This window comes from Lissotriton helveticus, chromosome 1_1, assembly GCF_964261635.1.
Source record: "Lissotriton helveticus chromosome 1_1, aLisHel1.1, whole genome shotgun sequence".
Taxonomy (NCBI): Eukaryota; Metazoa; Chordata; class Amphibia; order Caudata; family Salamandridae; genus Lissotriton; species Lissotriton helveticus.
In genome coordinates, this window is record NC_136057.1 from 2,088,808,090 (window position 1) to 2,088,826,535 (window position 18,446).

The window sequence follows — 18,446 nt, forward strand, 5'->3', positions numbered from 1 at the left end:
TAAACACTATGCAGAGGGATTTAAACTGAATTCTTTGCATTATCGGGAGCCAGTGCAACTCCGCCTAGGCCGATGAAGAGGAGGAACCTCTTAGCCTCCCTAAGGCTAACTTGGCTGCTTTTGACTGGATCGTCTGGAGCCTATCTATTGGATATCGCCGGGACTCCAACAGCAGCGCATTACAATAATCCAATCTGCTTAATATAGTGCTTTGTGCTACCAACGCTCGCGCGTTAGTAGGCAGCAGAGGAAAAATCTTCCGCAGAATTCTAATGATGGCGTAGCAGCTTCCCACAGCTTTGTTTACTTGTGACTCTAGCGTCAGTTTATCATTAAACATAATGCACAGATTTGGTACCTTCTCAACAGGCCTCAGTGCAGTAGATGTACCTAGGGCCCAAAAATTTACGGCCAACGCAGATGGAACCGTCCCCACTGAGCAATAGAGAACCTCGGTTTTACCGGCGTGAATTATCCCTCAACCACTGAGCTGTAGCACACAGGCAGTCATGAAACACTTCCAGAGATGTTGACTGTTCTCCCTCTAAGGAGAGAATCAGTTGCGTGTCATACTCATAATTTACGATATTAATGTTATGCGCCCTTATGACCGCAATCAGGGGTTTCATGTAGATATTAAATAAGATCGGGCTGATTGCAGAGCGCTGAGGCACGCCATGCATGATGTTAGTAAAGTCAGACTGATAAGGAGGGAGGGCCACCGCTTGTCTCCTCTCTGAAAGGAAGGATTGAAACCAGCTCAGGGCCAAGCCTGCCATTCCTACCTTCCTAAGCCTCCTCAGCAGGATAGCATGGTTGACCGTGTCGAACGCAGCAGACAGGTCAAGCAGAATAAGAACTGCTGCTTGACCTCCGTCTGCGCGTATCCGAAGCTCATCCATCACGGTCACCAAAGCAGTCCCAGTGCCATTAGCTGGCCGAAAACCGAATTGCACATCCTCTAAGATCTTATTGGTTTCCAGATATTTCGAGAGAGAACTGCTAACCACACTTTCTACAATCTTTGCTGGGAAAGGCAACAGGGAGATCGGCCTATAATGTATAGGGCAGACTGGGTCCAATGTGGACTCCTTTAAGAGAGGTGTCACCAGTGCTTGTTTCCAACAGGTCGGTACCTCTCCACTAAGAAGAGAATGATTACAAATAAGCCGGAGTATAGGGAACAACTCTGCTCCAAACGCCTTTCAAATTTTCTGTGGCAGAGGGTCAAAAGGTGATTCAGAAGAAATACCTAAAGCCACTTTACCAAAGTCCTCTACTGACAGTATCTCAAAATCAGTTAGGCTATTGATAAGCTGGGTCTCTGTCCCTCTGGCTATATTACTGTGCCACTCAAATTGCTGCCACTAGAACCATTGACCTCTAGGTCTTCTAACTCAACCTGCTGATGATCCCTACCAAGGTCGTTAATGATAGTTTTAATTTTGTCACTGAAAAACCTCGCAAGACTATCACAAAGGTCTTGTGTGGGGGGCGTCTGGTTCTTGATGCAGTCAGGACTGATTAAATTATTCAGTATGTTAAAATGCTTCTGGATTTATTAGGAGCATATTTATTCATTTCTTATAACCAGAAATCGCAGTTTTCCAAGTATGTTTGTCCTTATCATCATAAACCCTTCTCCACTTTCTCTCCGCCTGCTTGCAGTCAAGTTTCAATTGTTTTAATGTATTGTTGAAGCAAGGGGCCGAGGGTCTGCCAACTCTCTTATGATTTTTTAATGGGGCAGTTAAATCCAGCCTAGGAGTGATCTGTGAACAGAGTGTTACATAGGGAGATCTACCTGTCTTTCTTAAGAAGGCCTTCCAATCCCTACTGACGTAATTACTTATAGTACTGGCTGCTTGATTATCACAAGTTGGATTATGCGCTTGAAATGTAATCACATAATGATCGGACCAACCCATAGGCAGAATGTCCACAATATTAAGAACATGGTCATCCGAAAAAATTAGATCAAGTATATGTCCCCCCTTATGTGTTGCTTTAACAACCCACTGGTAAAGGTTAAAACCTTCACATGATTGGAGGACCTTGTTGCAACCAGAATCAAGGGTTCCATTGAGCCAAAGATTAAAGTCCCCCAAGATCACTAATCTGGTATGTATGGCAGCCATAATACTAATAGTCTCAATCAGATATTGGTTATTGGTTTGTCCTTATATAAACACATTCCGAAGATGTATATTTAATTCTTTTAATTATTAACTTTTTCTGCAGCATTCATTGATTGAATCAACCTACTGATCTAGAGGCTATGACACAGATACAGATAGGTTCCTGATTCAAGTCTAGCAGGAGGTTCGGTCAGTCATTTTACTGCTTCTTAAGACAGAACAGTATGTTGCTTCTAGACACGTGAGTGCTATAAACACATGTATAACACCCAGTCTGTGGTTTCTGTAATAGCTATTCTTGGAATCCAAAATATGCAATCCCCAGTTTAGATTTTAAAGCAATAACGTTGTCAATGACATTGATGTCAGATCCCATTAAAACACCAGTTCCTTGTTCATTCCAAGTCCACCTGAGCAGTACCCTTTGCAGCATGGAAACACTTAACATAAGAAACAGAGGGGCATATTACCAAGCAATAGTGATAATTATCGCTATTGTTTGGTTAGAGACAAATTTTTAACGCTGAGCTGCGGCGATTTTTATCGCAGATAAATCTTGGTATTACCAAGATTTATCGCAAATGCGATAAAAAACGGCCGCAATGCATGAATATCGCTGAAAAGTCAGCGATATTCATGCATTACCGAGCTAATGCTCTTAGCCATGTTATCCACCTCCCATTGGATAACATGGCTAAGAACTGCTCAGGGCAGGTGTTAGCTTTTGGAGATATTCGTGCTTAGCGCGAATATCTCCAAAAGTTGGTAATAGGAGATAGCGATGTTAGCGACTGCTTCCAGTCGCTAACATCTTGGCACGCCCACTTTGCATGTCATTAGTGATAAATATCACTGACATGCAAAGTGGGGCCCAAGATGGTCGCTATCTCCTACTAGCTGTCGCTAACTGGTGTTAGCGACAGCTAGGTAATAGGGAGATAATTTTATCTCCGCTTTCTTGGCTTTTAAAGCCAAAAAAGCGGAGATAAACCCCCTTGATAATATGCCCCACAGTTCTCAAAGTAAGAGCTGCCACCCCTCTCTAGGTCAACTAAGCACCAATCCAGCTAAACACAAGGGGGTATATTATCAACAACTAGCGATAATTTTTGTCTCTAACTTGTTTAGAGACAAAAATTATCGCCGCACATCGGCGATTTTTATCGCAGATAAACCTTGCTATTAGCAAGGTTTATCGCAAATGCGATAAAAAACGCCCGCAATGCATGAATATCGCTGAAAAGTCAGCGATATTCATGCATTATCGAGCAAATGCTCTTAGCCATGTTATCCACCTCCCATTGGATAACATGGCTAAGAACTGCTCAGGGCAGGTGTTAGCTTTTGGAGATATTCGCGCTTAGCGCGAATATCTCCAAAAGTTGGTAATAGGAGATAGCGATGTTAGCGACTGTTTTCAGTCGCTAACATCTTGGCACGCCCACTTTGCATGTCATTAGTGATAAATATCACTGACATGCAAAGCGGGGCCCAAGATGGTCACTATCTCCTATTAGCTGTCGCTAACTGGTGTTAGCGACAGCTTGGTAATAGGGAGATAATTTTATCTCTGCTTTCTTGGCTTTTAAAGCCAAAAAAGCGGAGATAAAGCCCCTTGATAATATGCCCCAAGGTTTCCACTCATGGACTTCTCTGTGTCCCCCACTATAAGCAGGTGCACTAGTCAAATTGGTTCAATGAACGTAAATGAAGACTACAGCTTTCAGAACACATCAAAATGACACATGATGGGCTATCCTATTTTCTAAGTCTCCCTATGTAGGTTTACGCACATCACTCTGGAGCACCGTGGCAAGTTTTTAAAAATATTATTTAAGTATTTAGTCAATAAGCTCTTCCTCGTCTGCGTCTGTTGCTTTCTTGTCACTATGGTGCTGAAATAACCTTATAAACAGAACAATGTTTAAAAGATTGAAGGTTTCAGGGCCTTTGTGAATTGTCTAAGTGTAGAGGAGAGTTTACCTTGAGGGGCACAAAGTAGTGGGCGGGACAGAGAAACAATCTATCTAGGGAGGACGTTTGAATCTAACGACAGTGAGCAATTTGAGAGAAGAACTTCAAACTCTGTTGGTCAAGAATGAAAAAATGCTTTACAAATTAGCTCAAGGGGGTGTTGCCTATATTGTAGCAGGTACATAGTACAGAAAACTATAAATGAAATTCACACAATAAATAATTGCCACGTAAGACAATGAGAAGTGGGTTCTTAATAACATGTTTGCCTGGTTTTGAAGGAAAGATTTCATGGATAACTAGGCAGGTCAAGATTAAATGAATTTGCATAATCCAGGCAAGAGGCAAGTATAGCAGAAACTGCAAAATGCATATCCTCATCTATAATACATTGATGGATGGGCTCATCCTAATGGTTTTGAAAGGTTTACAATTGTTGTACTGTAAGTACCATTTTGTTACTCGTTTTTAGGTATTTCAGTAATAGAAGTTTCAGTCTTTGTATTTTTATAAATGCTATAAAACCTCTAAACAAATTTATGGAAAATAATAAATGGATTACGTACATAGTGGGGGTTTAAATCCTAAAGGAAAGATACAGAATGTACTAATATGTATGTACCTTGTTGTATGGAGAAGGTGAAAGAGAAATGAGGGACCGATTCACTAATATCTTATGCCGTGCTCTGCCAGAATCAAAGTTGCTGTGCAGCATTGCATGAGAGGAACAGGTGAGGATAGGACCATATCTGCTAAGCTATGATGCTGCAACTCTCGGCATAAGCGCTGGTGTACTGTTTGGCTACCTTTTGCCATGCACACACCTTTGCACGATAGTGCACAGGTCTTTGAGTGAGTCTAGCATAGGTTGTGTATTGGAAAAGTACTCTTCCTTACAAAATACTATACTTCGACGTACGCCTAAACTTTTTCCACTTTGTCTCCTGGACAGTACAACCCAAAAGCATAGTTATAAAAGTCTGGAGAAAAAAAAATGTGTTCCTCCTTTGAATCTGCATGGACGAGACATATTAATTTGGCACAAACCCTGTCTACAAATTTTAGTAGAACAGCCAGTTCGTTAAACACCACGGGAGGTTGCATGGGATGCAAAATAACACAAAGCAGCTCATGACACTACTTTGGGTTAATTTTAGACAACTTTCCAGCATACTGGAAATTAAGGGGCATATTATCAAGGGGGTTTATCTCCGCTTTTTTGGCTTTAAAAGCCAAGAAAGCGGAGATAAACCCCCTTGATAATATGCCCCTTAGGGGCATATTATCAAGGGGGTTTATCTCCGCTTTTTTGGCTTTAAAAGCCAAGAAAGCGGACATAAAATTATCTCCCTATTACCAAGCTGTCGCTAACACCAGTTAGCGACAGCTAATAGGAGATAGCGACCATCTTGGGCCCCGCTTTGCATGTCAGTGATATTTATCACTAATGACATGCAAAGTGGGCGTGCCAAGATGTTAGCGACTGGAAACAGTCGCTAACATCGCTATCTCCTATTACCAACTTTTGGAGATATTCGAATATCTCTAAAAGCTAACACCTGCCCTGAGCAGTTCTTAGCCATGTTAACCAATGGGAGGTGGATAACATGGCTAAGAGCATTTGCTCGATAATGCATGAATATCGCTGACTTTTCAGCGATATTCATGCATTGCGGCCGTTTTTTATCGCATTTGCGATAAACCTTGCTAATAGCAAGGTTTATCTGCGATAAAAATCGCCGATGTGCGGCGATAATTTTTGTCTCTAAACAAGTTAGAGACAAAAATTATCTCTATTGGTTGGTAATATGCCCCTAAGTTCCAAATCAATACTGGGCACTGGTTTGTGTCACTTCTGGTGACTTTGTACCCACAGAAAGTGTTGATAAACCTGGCACCTAGTATGACCATGTAGTCATTAATCTTTAAATAATGTTCTGGTAGCTAATGGAGGTGCAGAATTCAAACATTTGTGGCACAGGTGTAGTTTGAACATACTACTGTTAGACTCACTGAGAGTGAGTGCAGTATTGCTTCCTGCATGGCAAAGGAGACCTCACCACTCATTCCCTCTCCTCATTTTGCTCAGTAATTACCATTTGTATATCTAAGAGGAAGCCAGCCTAGGTCAAACCATGAGTCTTCACTTCACAAACTCCAAAATCTAGAGGTATACCATTTATATGTACATGAATTATCAGTGGCTCAACCTTTTGTTATAACTATATTTTGAAAATATTTGAAACGAACCTCCTGCAAGTCGTATACATTTTGCATCTGCTTGATGGCGACCTGAAGCATGTTCACGAACCCTCTGTAAATCTTGAGTACAGTTTCAGACACAGCTTCTGGGGCATATATGGCTCCGATACGTCCATGGCTGTACTCAAACTTCACTGGTTTGCTGAGTTGAGCAGCGAGAGCCTGGGTCAGCTTTGACGACCGAGTGAATGGATCCTTGGGCCAGATGCCATTGTACTCTTTGAATTCAGGGGAAGTGATCTGGAAAAGTACACATTTCTATGAAGGATACCTGTAGGTTATTAATCCAGGCAAACACATCAGATAGGATTGGGTCGTTTGCAATCCAATCTGTAGGAATATTAATGATCAAGTTTTGCAATCACAGAGCCTGTATCTGTGTATCACGCCATGGAAATGCTGTAGGTCCGGTTAATAAGACTCAGCTATACTCAGCCATACACAGGTTGGGCCTAAGTAAGCAAGTCTCTATTTGTAATTTCATATATTTCTTCATAGGATTTAGGATTGGCTTTAGAAATATAATTATATTCACAATTCCAAATCCGACTTTTGATTAACTTTTGTGAATCATATCTTCTTCGGTAAAGGACCCCGTTTCACATGACTTGAATTGTAAACCTCCTAATGAAAATATTTAAAAAATAATGATATGCTATGCTGTTTCCTACTTTCTAAAATTCGAACACTAGGAGACACCCCTAGCTCTTTACATGGTTAAACATTATTCATTGATTCCATCCTGTTTTTTATGGCTCCGTCGAAGTTTAATCTGGTCTCCAACAAGCTCATAAATATGAACCCTTGCAGTGAAAGGGATGGAAGAATGATGAAAGGGAAGAATGGAGAGAAATATATGAAGAAAGGGTGGATGGATGAACGGATGGATTAGAGGATGAAGGGATGAATGAAAAGGGTTGATGGGGAAGGATGGATGATCGGTGGATGTGAGATGGATGAATGCAGAGAATGATGAATGGATGGAGAGAAGAGATACAGTCATGGATGGAAAGAAACATTTTTGATTGAATAAATATATGGAGAGCGGGATGCACAGGTGGATGGATGGATTAATGGCGAGAAGGAAGGGAAAAAGACAAACAAAGGATGAGAGAAGGCAGGATGGGCATAAATAAAGGAAGTTGTCAAATGCAAATGCTTGACGAAAGGGTTTCAATGGTTTTGCATTTGACTCGTAAGGGACATTTAGTAACGACTAGTGGAACTGCAGCTTGATGTAAGAATGATTTCAGTGCTTTGCATTTGACTCGTGAGGGACATCTAGTAACGACTAGTTGAACTGCAGCTCTTTGTAGAATTATTTTGATATTGGATACTATAATATTCACTGCCCACTGCTAATTTGGTCCCATAATGCTTTGTAGGGCCTTTGGTTGGGATTGTTTTTTTTGCCAATAACTGTGCTTGGGGTGGTCCAAAGAGGATGGGACCACCACCGAAGTTCAACAAGATGTGCTTTTTGTTTATGCTCTTTGTGTTCAAGGGTCTGCTTGGTTCTCCCCCTAGGTTAGGGGGGACCCCAAACTCATCACCTCTCTCATTGCCTGATGTTTTCATTGAAAAAGTTCAGTTTCGTGAATTGGTTATAAGCTTTTTAGCTTGTAAAATTGCTGTATCATAGTATCTGAGGATGTTGTTGATTAAGCTGCTACGCTATGTGATTAAGCACAGTTTTTGTACTGTTATTGAACTGTGTGACGTGCAATTTGCGCAGTGCGAATTAGTACGGATGCCTTAGTACTATGCCAAGGGGCTTGTAAATCTGCCCTTTGAGTTTTTTAATCCAATAAAACTCCCCTCACCCCAACCGGAAATTCCAATTCACAGTTTACAAACTCAGTTAAGGAGATTTCTTAAATGCACAAAATCTGGCATGGATCCGGCCCTCCAGGACCGGTTTGGAGCCCCCTGTGTAAACGGTCAAAATTCCAGCAGTAGCATGCCTTTTGTAAATTAGTCTGCCTGTGACTTCAGCTGTTAGTTCACAGCCTGCTGTTCTCTCTCTAAATGAATACCAATGCACATTAGGTGCATTACGAAATTGGAACTGGTTCACCTTATTGGCCCCTGTAACAGTGTACCCCAGGTACCCAGGGCATAGGTGCTTCCAAGGCCTACCAGGGGCTGCAGCACGTATTGTGCCACCCCTGGCCTGGCCTCCATATTTGACACAACTGGCTGATCACTCAGCTGGGGTAAGGTGGTGTAACCGTCCCTTACTTAGGTATAGTATGCCTATATCTAACCTAAAATGGACACATATGTTCCTATCAGCCACTCCTATGGAAGGCCTCATCAATCCTGGAGGCAGAGTGCTTGGAACTATGTGAGATGGTGCTCTGGCATGAGCTGAGCCTGTCTGCAGCTTTCGGAACCACGTCCTTTAGCTGTTCCATGATACTGCCATACCATATACTCTTAAGTGCATTATGAACCTCGCGGTTAAATGCTATCTTTGGTTTGGCTTTATCAAAACATGTCGAGTAAGGTGTCATACGAATTGGAATACTACCCCCTCGCCAGTTCTGGCGACGGGGGTAGCATTCCACCCTTCTAGAGGGACACAACATGTACATAACCTGAAACCCGGATAAAGTTAAACATGAGCCTCAGCATCACAAAATGGATGCTGCCACCAGAGACACAAGTCTGATCTCCTGCTGCTGGGAGTCCTTCCAGCGAGGGAGGCTTGGAATATGGGTTTCCTGCCTTGGGAGGTGCTAGCACCACCCCAGACAGGGTTTTGTGTATTGGGTAGGACAGGGCTAAATAGATTGAGACATGCCTGGGGCACACAAGGTGTCCCTGTGCATAGGCCAGTTCAAACCGGTGCTGGGGCTCTCCAGCCCCAGTCTTGGCTCGAAGCTGGACAAAGGAAAGGGGGTGTAACCACCCCCCTTCCTGGTCCCACCCAGAGGAGGGACCTAGCAGGTAATCCGGCCCCTAGATTTAGAATAAGAGTAGGAGCTGTGTCCCAAGACTTCAGATCATCCTGAACTCGACTTGAAACTAAGAAGAAATCTGGACGTCGACATTCTGCTGCACAGAAGACTGAAGAGAATCTCCCTTTTGGCCAAGGAGTGACCACCCTGTGAATACAGGCACCAACCAGCAACTCGACGTCTGCTTTGCTGCCGCCTCCTGCCGGAGCCTGAGCCCAGAGCCCAATGAGAACCAGACTCCCAGACATCTCAGAGCCAGATCCACAGTCCCTGCAAAGAAGAGACCCGTGGAGGCACCGAGAGACATGGGACCGGCCATCTTGAAAGACCCCCGAGAAGCTGACTGCGCAGCACCCGAGGCACCCTCGACGCTGTGCTTTGGGGTTTGAGAAGCCCCACCACCGAGCAGCATCTGCACCGAAGATCAGCCCCCCAGGCATCTCCACGGTCTGCGTGGGGCCCTTTTGCACTTTGCCACTCGATGCGCCATCCCGGCCAATTGCCACGTGGTTAGCGGCCATCTTGGTGACGAAACCTACAATCTACACCACTGGTCTGGTTGCTCCAGACTGGCCCTTGCTTCCCTGAGAAGGAGCACCCGCTCTGACCTTGCTGGTCCGAGTAACAAGCTTTTTCCACTTCCTGCGTGGCTTGCATTAGCCAAGGCCTGTTTGCTCCAATCAAGTTGCCGATACCGCCATCAGCTAGAACCTTCGTGAGACAGCTAGTGATCGACTTCTGGATGTCCTTGACCTCTTCGTGTCCACGTGGCTGCGGAGACAAGCTGCACCTCTTCACCTGTTTGCACCCGACATCGCCTGGTTCCATCTTGGTTCCACGGTAGTCACTGGCTAGTGACTTTGAACATTGTCCCCTCTGCTTTCAGGTCTTCACATCTTCAGATCCATCCTTGGATCCACCGGAACTCTCCTCGACGACCCGCCTGCAGCATCTTCATCTCCAGGCACCCTCAACCTGCGTGACGAAACCCGACACATATTCGCACCTGTGCACCCGCTTCCTGTGGGTGAGGTAACTCAGCAACGCCGGTGTTCCTACACTGGTACACACCTCTAGTGCCTAGATCTAAAGTTTTGTCCTTCTAGGTCAGTCGGAAGGTTCCTAAAACACTAACTTTGTAACCTTTACGCACCATTGACATTGCATTGGTGCATGCGTGTGCTTTAAGCGCTGCACCCGAGTCCCGCGGGCCTTTCCCGACTTCTTCACTGTTAGTCCCGAAAAGCTCCAGCGATTCCCCAGGCCCTAGGCCTATTTCCTTTCAGATTGGTGGTTCTTATACCACTATTTTAGTATATGGTTTAGGTGGCCCCTAGGGCTCATCCATATTGTGCAACTTTTGTGTATTTAAACTGTGTTTTGTTTTAACGCATTTGCTTCTGTGCTCATAAAGAGTATAGGGGATATTGTAGTAAATACATATATATACATTTTCAATATATATCTGTGTGGTGTCCTTTCATTTGGTATTCAAGGGGATTGTGTATGGTAAAACAGCTTGCTTCACATGCCTTTACAGAGTTTAGCCTAAGACTGTTTTGTCCACGCTACTAGGATAGCTGGTCTATCAGGTTGACTTACAACCAATCATCATAAGGGTTGCTTGGCATGGTACAATGTGATTACTAGAACTAGTGAGCATCATATACCAGGCCAATTTCTCACAGAGAGCCTGTGACATTTTGCAGAAGTTTACACTTTCCCTGCAGTGCATTTTCCATTGGTACCTAATATGCAAATTAGTCTCTCTCTCTGGATTTCAGCTGATGCGCTAGGCAAAATGTTGCAGGTTTATTCGGTGTTGCTGATCCAGCCTGGGGTCCGTGTGGGATTCCGTGCTACCATCATCTCCCATGCTGCACCCGGTGCTTTTGTGCAGGGGGCACCCAGGTGCTCAGATGCTCCCCAGTGGCAGCAGCAGGAAGCACCAGCAGATGCAGATCACCGGAAACAGGAACTGAGTCCAACCTGTGCATACTGTAGTCTGCTCTCCCTCTTGCAGTTCCAGCGCTCTTAAGAGATGGCAGCAAACCTGCAGCCCCCCTCTAACCACAGCTCCAACAGCCTCTGATGAAAAGTCGTGCTTCTTACTCTGAATCAAACCAGACTCAGTGTACATGTTTACTACAGAGCTATAGTAATACCAAGGAGTAGACATATAATAATCGATATAAATAGCACTTACTATAAAATGAATTGTTCCTTGCAGCTTGTGCAAATTGTTTATTTATTTATTTTAATTTAGCAATTACTACTGTAGATTTTTTGCAGTTTTTTTTGTGTTGAAAATAACTTTTACCGAGAGCTATTCCGTGACACTCAATTCTTTTACGTCGAGAAAATGATTTCACCTAACAAAAATTCAGACCTGTGAAATTCAGATTACATTGGGGCCCTTGCATAGGATTCGCATTTAGCCCTGAGCCCGATTACTGTATAAAAGGTGGATACGTTGCTGACCTTAACAGAAACCAAATTAATTCACTGCAGATGGATAAAAGACTAAGTCATCCAATTACAACATGTGACCTGCAGGTTTTATTGCAGGTTTAGAGACTGAAACCTAAGGAGACGGGTTGCAGATTAAAATAGCTTAACCAAGACGTCCAACTGTTTCAATAGTTGATATAATTATTTCTAAAATAAAGGAACACATTGCTCCACTTTTAAGAAGTGAATAATAACATGTATAATGTAAAAAAAGTTTTTTGTTTCTTTATCAATTAAAAATAACTATTCTAAAATTATTGACACAACTCAAACTGTTTTAAAGGTATAGGCATTATGTACGGCAATTTTGTTTGACTTTTCACCCACGAAGTTCAATTTGCTCATTGTGTCTTTTGCAACTAAGCTTCTGCTTCTCCACTAGTGAGAAAAAAATAATGAATTACCCTTCCCCGCTTCCCTTCTGCAATGGACTGAATCGCTGTTCAAGAAGGAAGATACAGTGGTAAAATTAATCTATATCTGCATGTGTGACCCTCCCCCAAAATATTGGGAAATGAAATCTACATAGGTCACAGAAACATTTTGAGGTTATCTACCTCCTTGCCTGGCATCTACCTTCAGTGTGAAAATACAGCAAGATAAATACCAAATATACATATTAGAAGTGAGTGGTAATGTGGGATCTTCAAACAAAGATTAATAACCTGTTTACCATCCCCTTTATTTGCCAGTCACATTTAGAACGTAGGGAATAGCTGTAAAATCTGTGTAGCCTATATGCTCTGCAATTGTCAGCTCTGTCTGTGGGGTAGGCCCCACCAAAGATGGGGGTAAGTCACAGACCAATTTTAGTGGCTTGAGCTCCATCACTGACTGCCCTGTAAAAGATGATGATCTGTCCTGGAGGTGAAAAGATGTGTTCCACAAGATCTGGGAGAAAAAGTGTAATCCAAAGAAGATCAGCAGCCAAAAATGCTGCGACACATTGCGTACAGGGAAAGAGAAGGAGAGTGCCATATCTACAGAGATCTGGCCCTCTCCTCCCCTTGCCCTAGTGTCAGCTCAGAAATTTGCTGCCAAGCACCACTCACATACCTTTCTGCCATAGGACAAAGGTGTGTGCATGAGTCTAGCATAGGTTTTGTACTTGAAGGGTTCCCTTCCAGTACAAAATGTAATGACTATAGAGCTTTTAAAATTTTCCCTAATTTGTGTGTATGCTATACAGTGCAGAACACATGCAAAGTCAGAAAGGAAGGGAGAAATGAAAACGTTTCTCCTTTTAACGACTGTTTTCAAGTGACGTTCATTTTTGCCCCTGAACCCTGTCTATTATTGTTAGTAGATAGGCTTTACAATATAATGGGTTGCTGCATGGGAACGGCCATGTACCACCCATTTGACGCCCCCCTTGACGCAGAGCATCACAGAGCAGTGCTTCACTCTAATTTGCGTTACTTCTTCTTACAAACCAATGCAAAAACCAATTTGGGTTGATTTGCAAATAAAAAGAATAAAAAGAATTTGCGTGGGGTCTGCATTAAAAAGTAATACATACCTGATGTGAAAGCTTTCTTAATTTGGCCCTTACAGTGATACATGAAAGGAGATACTGATCATGGAGGGGAATTCCACTTTTATCGGTCTTGGTGCAAGTTCAGGCAAAGTTGCAGTTGAGTATTGAAAGAGTTTTGGTGTAGAGGGACTGGGAAGCAATCATGATCTGAAAGTGGGGCAGGGTATAGGGGAGATGTTGGAAGGGAGAAAAGTTACAGACAGTGGATCAGCTTTTAAACCCACACCATCTCCTTTTATGCAGAAATAGACTTTTGTGAATGAAACATAGCCACCTCGGTGGTGGCTTATGGGTCCTACCAAGCAGGTCTAATTCAGGCCTATGTGTTGTCTGGTGCAACCCCTTTTCTGATTTAAAATATCTACTCATCACCTCCCTTTTCAGAATAGGGAAATGATCCTCTCTTGCTCAAGCTCAATAGGAACCCGAAGAATCAAGTCTGACAGAAGTGATTTCACCTGTTATTTGATAAAAGGTGAAACTAAAACCCCACAACACTTGCTGATCAGCCAGTAGACCAGTAGAGAAATATCATCAATATATCATGACCAGCTAGAGTTCTCTAAAAGCACAGATGTTTTTATGTCTCTATGTTTGGTCAGGTTTATTCCTACTACCAGCGTTAGAATGTCAAGTTTTAGTTCTGGCTACAGATAGATGTAACTATGGTGTAGAGCTGATACTGTTAAGACATAGAGATGAGGGTGATAATTCAGCCCACACAGCCACCGATTGCATTACTTTAAGAACTTGGGTTATTGGTTGAGAATGATTTAAGTGTAAGCTTGCCCAATTAATAAACTTTGGTGAACCCCAAAAAGTCACAAAATTAATTTGTGCTTAACCCTCAGGTAGCTTGACACAAAAGCAGTGAGGCTCAAATTATAGGCAATGTGTAAAGCATTTATGCAGCACCCCAGAACTAATAAAGTGAAAACGCAAGAAAAATCCCACATGAATTTCGAAAAATAAATGACACAAAAATGAATCAGTACAACCCGGAGTTAGACAATTTTGTGAAATCTAGAGCCTAAAAGATCAAATCGAGTATCTAGTCATGTGACACCAGGTCAAAGTCAAATGTTAAGTCCCACCACGGTGAAGTACAGGTAGGATACAAGGGGTGTATTGGGCCTGGTCTTGGGATACCTTCGGCAATAATTCTTGAAAAACATCTTGAGAAGGTAGAGCTCCACCCCCATCCATCCTGGTAGGATGGTCTTTCCTGTCCACACTTAGTCCCCTTTGTGTCACTGTCTGGGAGGATTACATAAACCCTAAAAACTGAGCCATTCACAGTAATGTGTGCCTTCTGTCAGGGCACTGGCATAAGGCAAAAATGGTTGGGGCATGAAAAGTTCTAAACGTGGGAATTGGGACTTAAAACCTGACTGTACCATTAAAGAGGATTTTAAATTACAAGTCATTTGAGTCTAAACCGCATATCTCTAACTGATCCCAATTCCAGGTTAGCACATAATATTTCAATAAGGGAACGCATTGCTAGTCAATGGAATTGATACCAAAGTGAAAAAAACACTTTCAGAGTTTTTCACTGCCAGGAAATCTACAACTTAAGCAGACATTTCCTACTTGTCAAATACCATGCTTACTCTTCTAGCAGCTATTAAGGCCTACCTTTGGGGTGGCTTATAAAAATTTAAAAGGAATGTGTAGGTCTAGGAAAAATGCTTATTTTGCCATATCGAAAAGGCAGTTCAAAACTGAACTACAGCCTGCAGTTTCAGCGCTGAGATATGTTTCAAAATTTTACATGGAGCTCTGCTGTCTCACCATCAGCATTTAATTTACAGGCCCTGGATACAAGTAGTGTTATTTATTAGGGAGTTACAAGTAAATTAAATGTGCCAATTCGGTGTGAGACAATTTTACAATGTTTTAGGGAGAGAGCCCCCACACTTTAAAACTGATAACAGTAGTAAAGTGCACAGCATCCTAGAGCAGATAAAAAACAATTCTGTAAAACAGGAGGAGTTAAGGCGAAAGGTTCGGGCGAAAGCTACACCAGAGTGTTAGGTCTAACAATGACTTATACAGTCTTTCCTCTTATTAACTATGTAGCTGTTTCACTAGTACATTGGAAGTATCAGTCCAAAGCGGACAGGTGCACTCAGAGCTCTCTCTTCCAAAGCAGAAGGAGCATGGCAAGCTCTAGCACTACATCATAATGGAGGTATACTGGAGTGGAAAAATGACATCTGTTTTTCAGGGCCCCTCTAATGAGATTTGACTCTGGTGCTTTGAACTCGTTCTCTGTTTTATTTTCTTAACCCCTCTCTCTGGATATATCTGCTACTCACACTGGCATATTAAATTTACTAAATCGACAACCCTTATATCCATCAGATGGTCCACACTGCATAACTTATCTGCCACCCAATACTACCACATATTTTAAATGCGCCAATGTATGGCTGAAATGCAATGTGAACAGAAGTATTCCGCTCAATTATGACTTTTCTTCATGTTAAGACATGTGTGTGGATAAAAGAAACTTGACAACACATATATTTGATGTGTGAAATTAAAATCTGTTTGCCGTGTCCGACCCCACTTTTTGCCCCCATTTTGACCACCAGATGCTAGTTTTCTCATTCTGACTGTGCCCTGGGCTCAACTAACCAGACCCAGGGCATGCGCTCTGTGTTAAAAGTACATGGTAATTTGGTATTATTACAATTGGAAATGACAGACTCCTATAAGTCCCTAGTAGACAATAAGGCAAGGGGGATTCAAACTATCTATAAGACACTAGTATATAATAGGGGAGGGAGGTTTAAAGGCCTAGTATATTTCCTGCACTGGATTGTGCGCTACTATGGTGCCTCCTGTCATTTTAAAAGCCAGCTTTGCCTTTCAGGCTGCTTTTAAAATGAAATCATGTGCAAATTCGACTTTGGATTTAAAGGTACTTCTAAAGTCTTAAACTACCTCATTTTTACACATCACCCCTAAATTCTCCCCTAGGTAATCCAGGTGTAGGGTGCCTTGTAATTATAAGCAGCCCGCCAAAGTCCATTTTTACAGCTGCTCTCTACTGATTTGCCAGCCTGCTCTCAGGCTGTGCCAGTGCTGCCTGATGAGGTGTGAAGTGTCCTCTAGGAGGACTCACTAGGGGGTATATTCACAAGAATATTTTATAACTACCGCAAGAGTAGCGTAATGCACCTTTCAACATCGCAGCCTGTTGCGGGTAAAAAACCTGTGTCAATGTGGAATTCCCAACGTGGTGACAATGTCCGTGATACAACCACCTCAATGGAGACAAAAACACAAACCACAACACCAAAAAACCTGCGATGTGCCAAAGAGTGATGAGGAAATCAGCAATAAGCAGTGCCAGGCCTGCAACACAAACCTGGCAGGCGGGAAAAATCACCATAAAAGTAGAAAAAACACCCAAACACAAACTGACCAACATCCAAGCACCATGGAGACAGCTGGAGCAGGCGCAGTGGACAAGCGCAAACCTACAAGCACCCCGCACGACCAACCCGGGACCTCGGGGACAGGGAAGGGAAAGGACAAGAAGACGAGGAAGACGAAGTTCAGTCTGCAGGTGAACAGGATCATAGTCACAGAGGTGATGGAACACCATCAACAACTGTTTGTCACCTCCAACGTGTCATTGGGCACCAAAAATGGAATGAGGCGGGACATCGTGGACAAGGTGAATGCCGTCAGAGAGCACAAGAGGGCAATGGACGAGGTCAAGAGGCGATGGAATGACATCAAGTGGAGGACCAAGGAGAAACTCTCTGCCAACCAGAAGGCAGCAACGCAGACTGGAGGTGGGGGCCCAGCACCACAGCTCAAGCTGGATGGCATGGATGAGCTGGTGTCAACAGTCATCAGTGTGGAGACTGTAAATGGAGTCAGGTGATCCGACACTGCTCGACAGGACACAACACAACCACAACAGGATGGGTGACCACCAGGTACTGGGGGATGGTTGGAGATGGGCACAATGGCACACATGCACAATCAAGCAGAGCACAGGGCACACCAACAATGACTCTTGGTCCTTGCCCAGATCTACAGACTGTCACAATGTACAACGCCATTGTGGCTACATACATGTGGACGCATTGTAATACACCATCTCCCCTTCACATCGCAGGAGTGCCATCAACACCTCCGGCAGAGCAGTCCCAGCCACTCTTCACTGATGACGAGGAGGACAACACCATCATCAACAGCCAATCCATCCAAGACATCAATGACCTCATCTGTCACTCACCTCGAGGATCAGGGCAGCCCAGCTACATCGTGAAGACCTCACCCACTACCCAAAGCACCCAGCAGGAGGCAACCACCACCCCGGCACTCCCCCAAGACCTCCAGGAACAACACAACGCCGTGTGGTGGAGTGCCAGAGGGAGACAGCAGAGCAGGTACGGTTGGGCTTCGGCATCACCAAACTTGATGCCATCCTTGTGTGTAGGCCCGCTCCATGGTCTCCAACAAGCCCTGACTGACATCGCTGGAGTCATGATGCGGAGAGAAGAACACCTGTCTGCTCAGAGTGGCTCCAGCAATACCAGCCGTGAGCTGGCACACATGCGGAGGCTCATGGAGGACATGGTGCGGAAGGAGGTGGAAAGGATAGCAGCCACCGCTGCACATCAGCTGAATGTAGCTGGGATCTACCATGCCCTGCAGATCCTCATCATGGCATTGCTGCTACAAGGCATGGCGATAATGAATGCTGCTGCCCCCACACCATCCACATCTCCGCCCCCTGGTGTGCCTCCGCCTCCCAGAGCGGCAGGCCTAACCACTCTGGCCCCTGATGTGTCAGTGGGACACAGTGTGGCCGACAATCCACCTGCGGCCCCTGATGTGTCAGTGGGACACAGTGCTGCTGACAATTCACCTCCAGCCCCTGACGTGTCAGTGGGACACAGTTCGTCTGACAATCCACCTCCGGCCCCTGATTTGTCAGTGGGACACAGTGCAGCCAACAATCCACCCCCGGCCACTGATGTTTCAGTGGCACACAGTGCCGCAAGCCGGTACAGCTAAACCCACATGTGGGGC

At 43.9% G+C, this 18,446-nt stretch overlaps 1 pseudogene; it reads right to left on the reverse strand.

The window, feature by feature from the left end:
* The window catches only part of LOC144766571 (vitellogenin-A2-like), a 48,457-nt pseudogene that overhangs the window by 11,491 nt on the left and 18,520 nt on the right, over window positions 1-18,446 (reverse strand).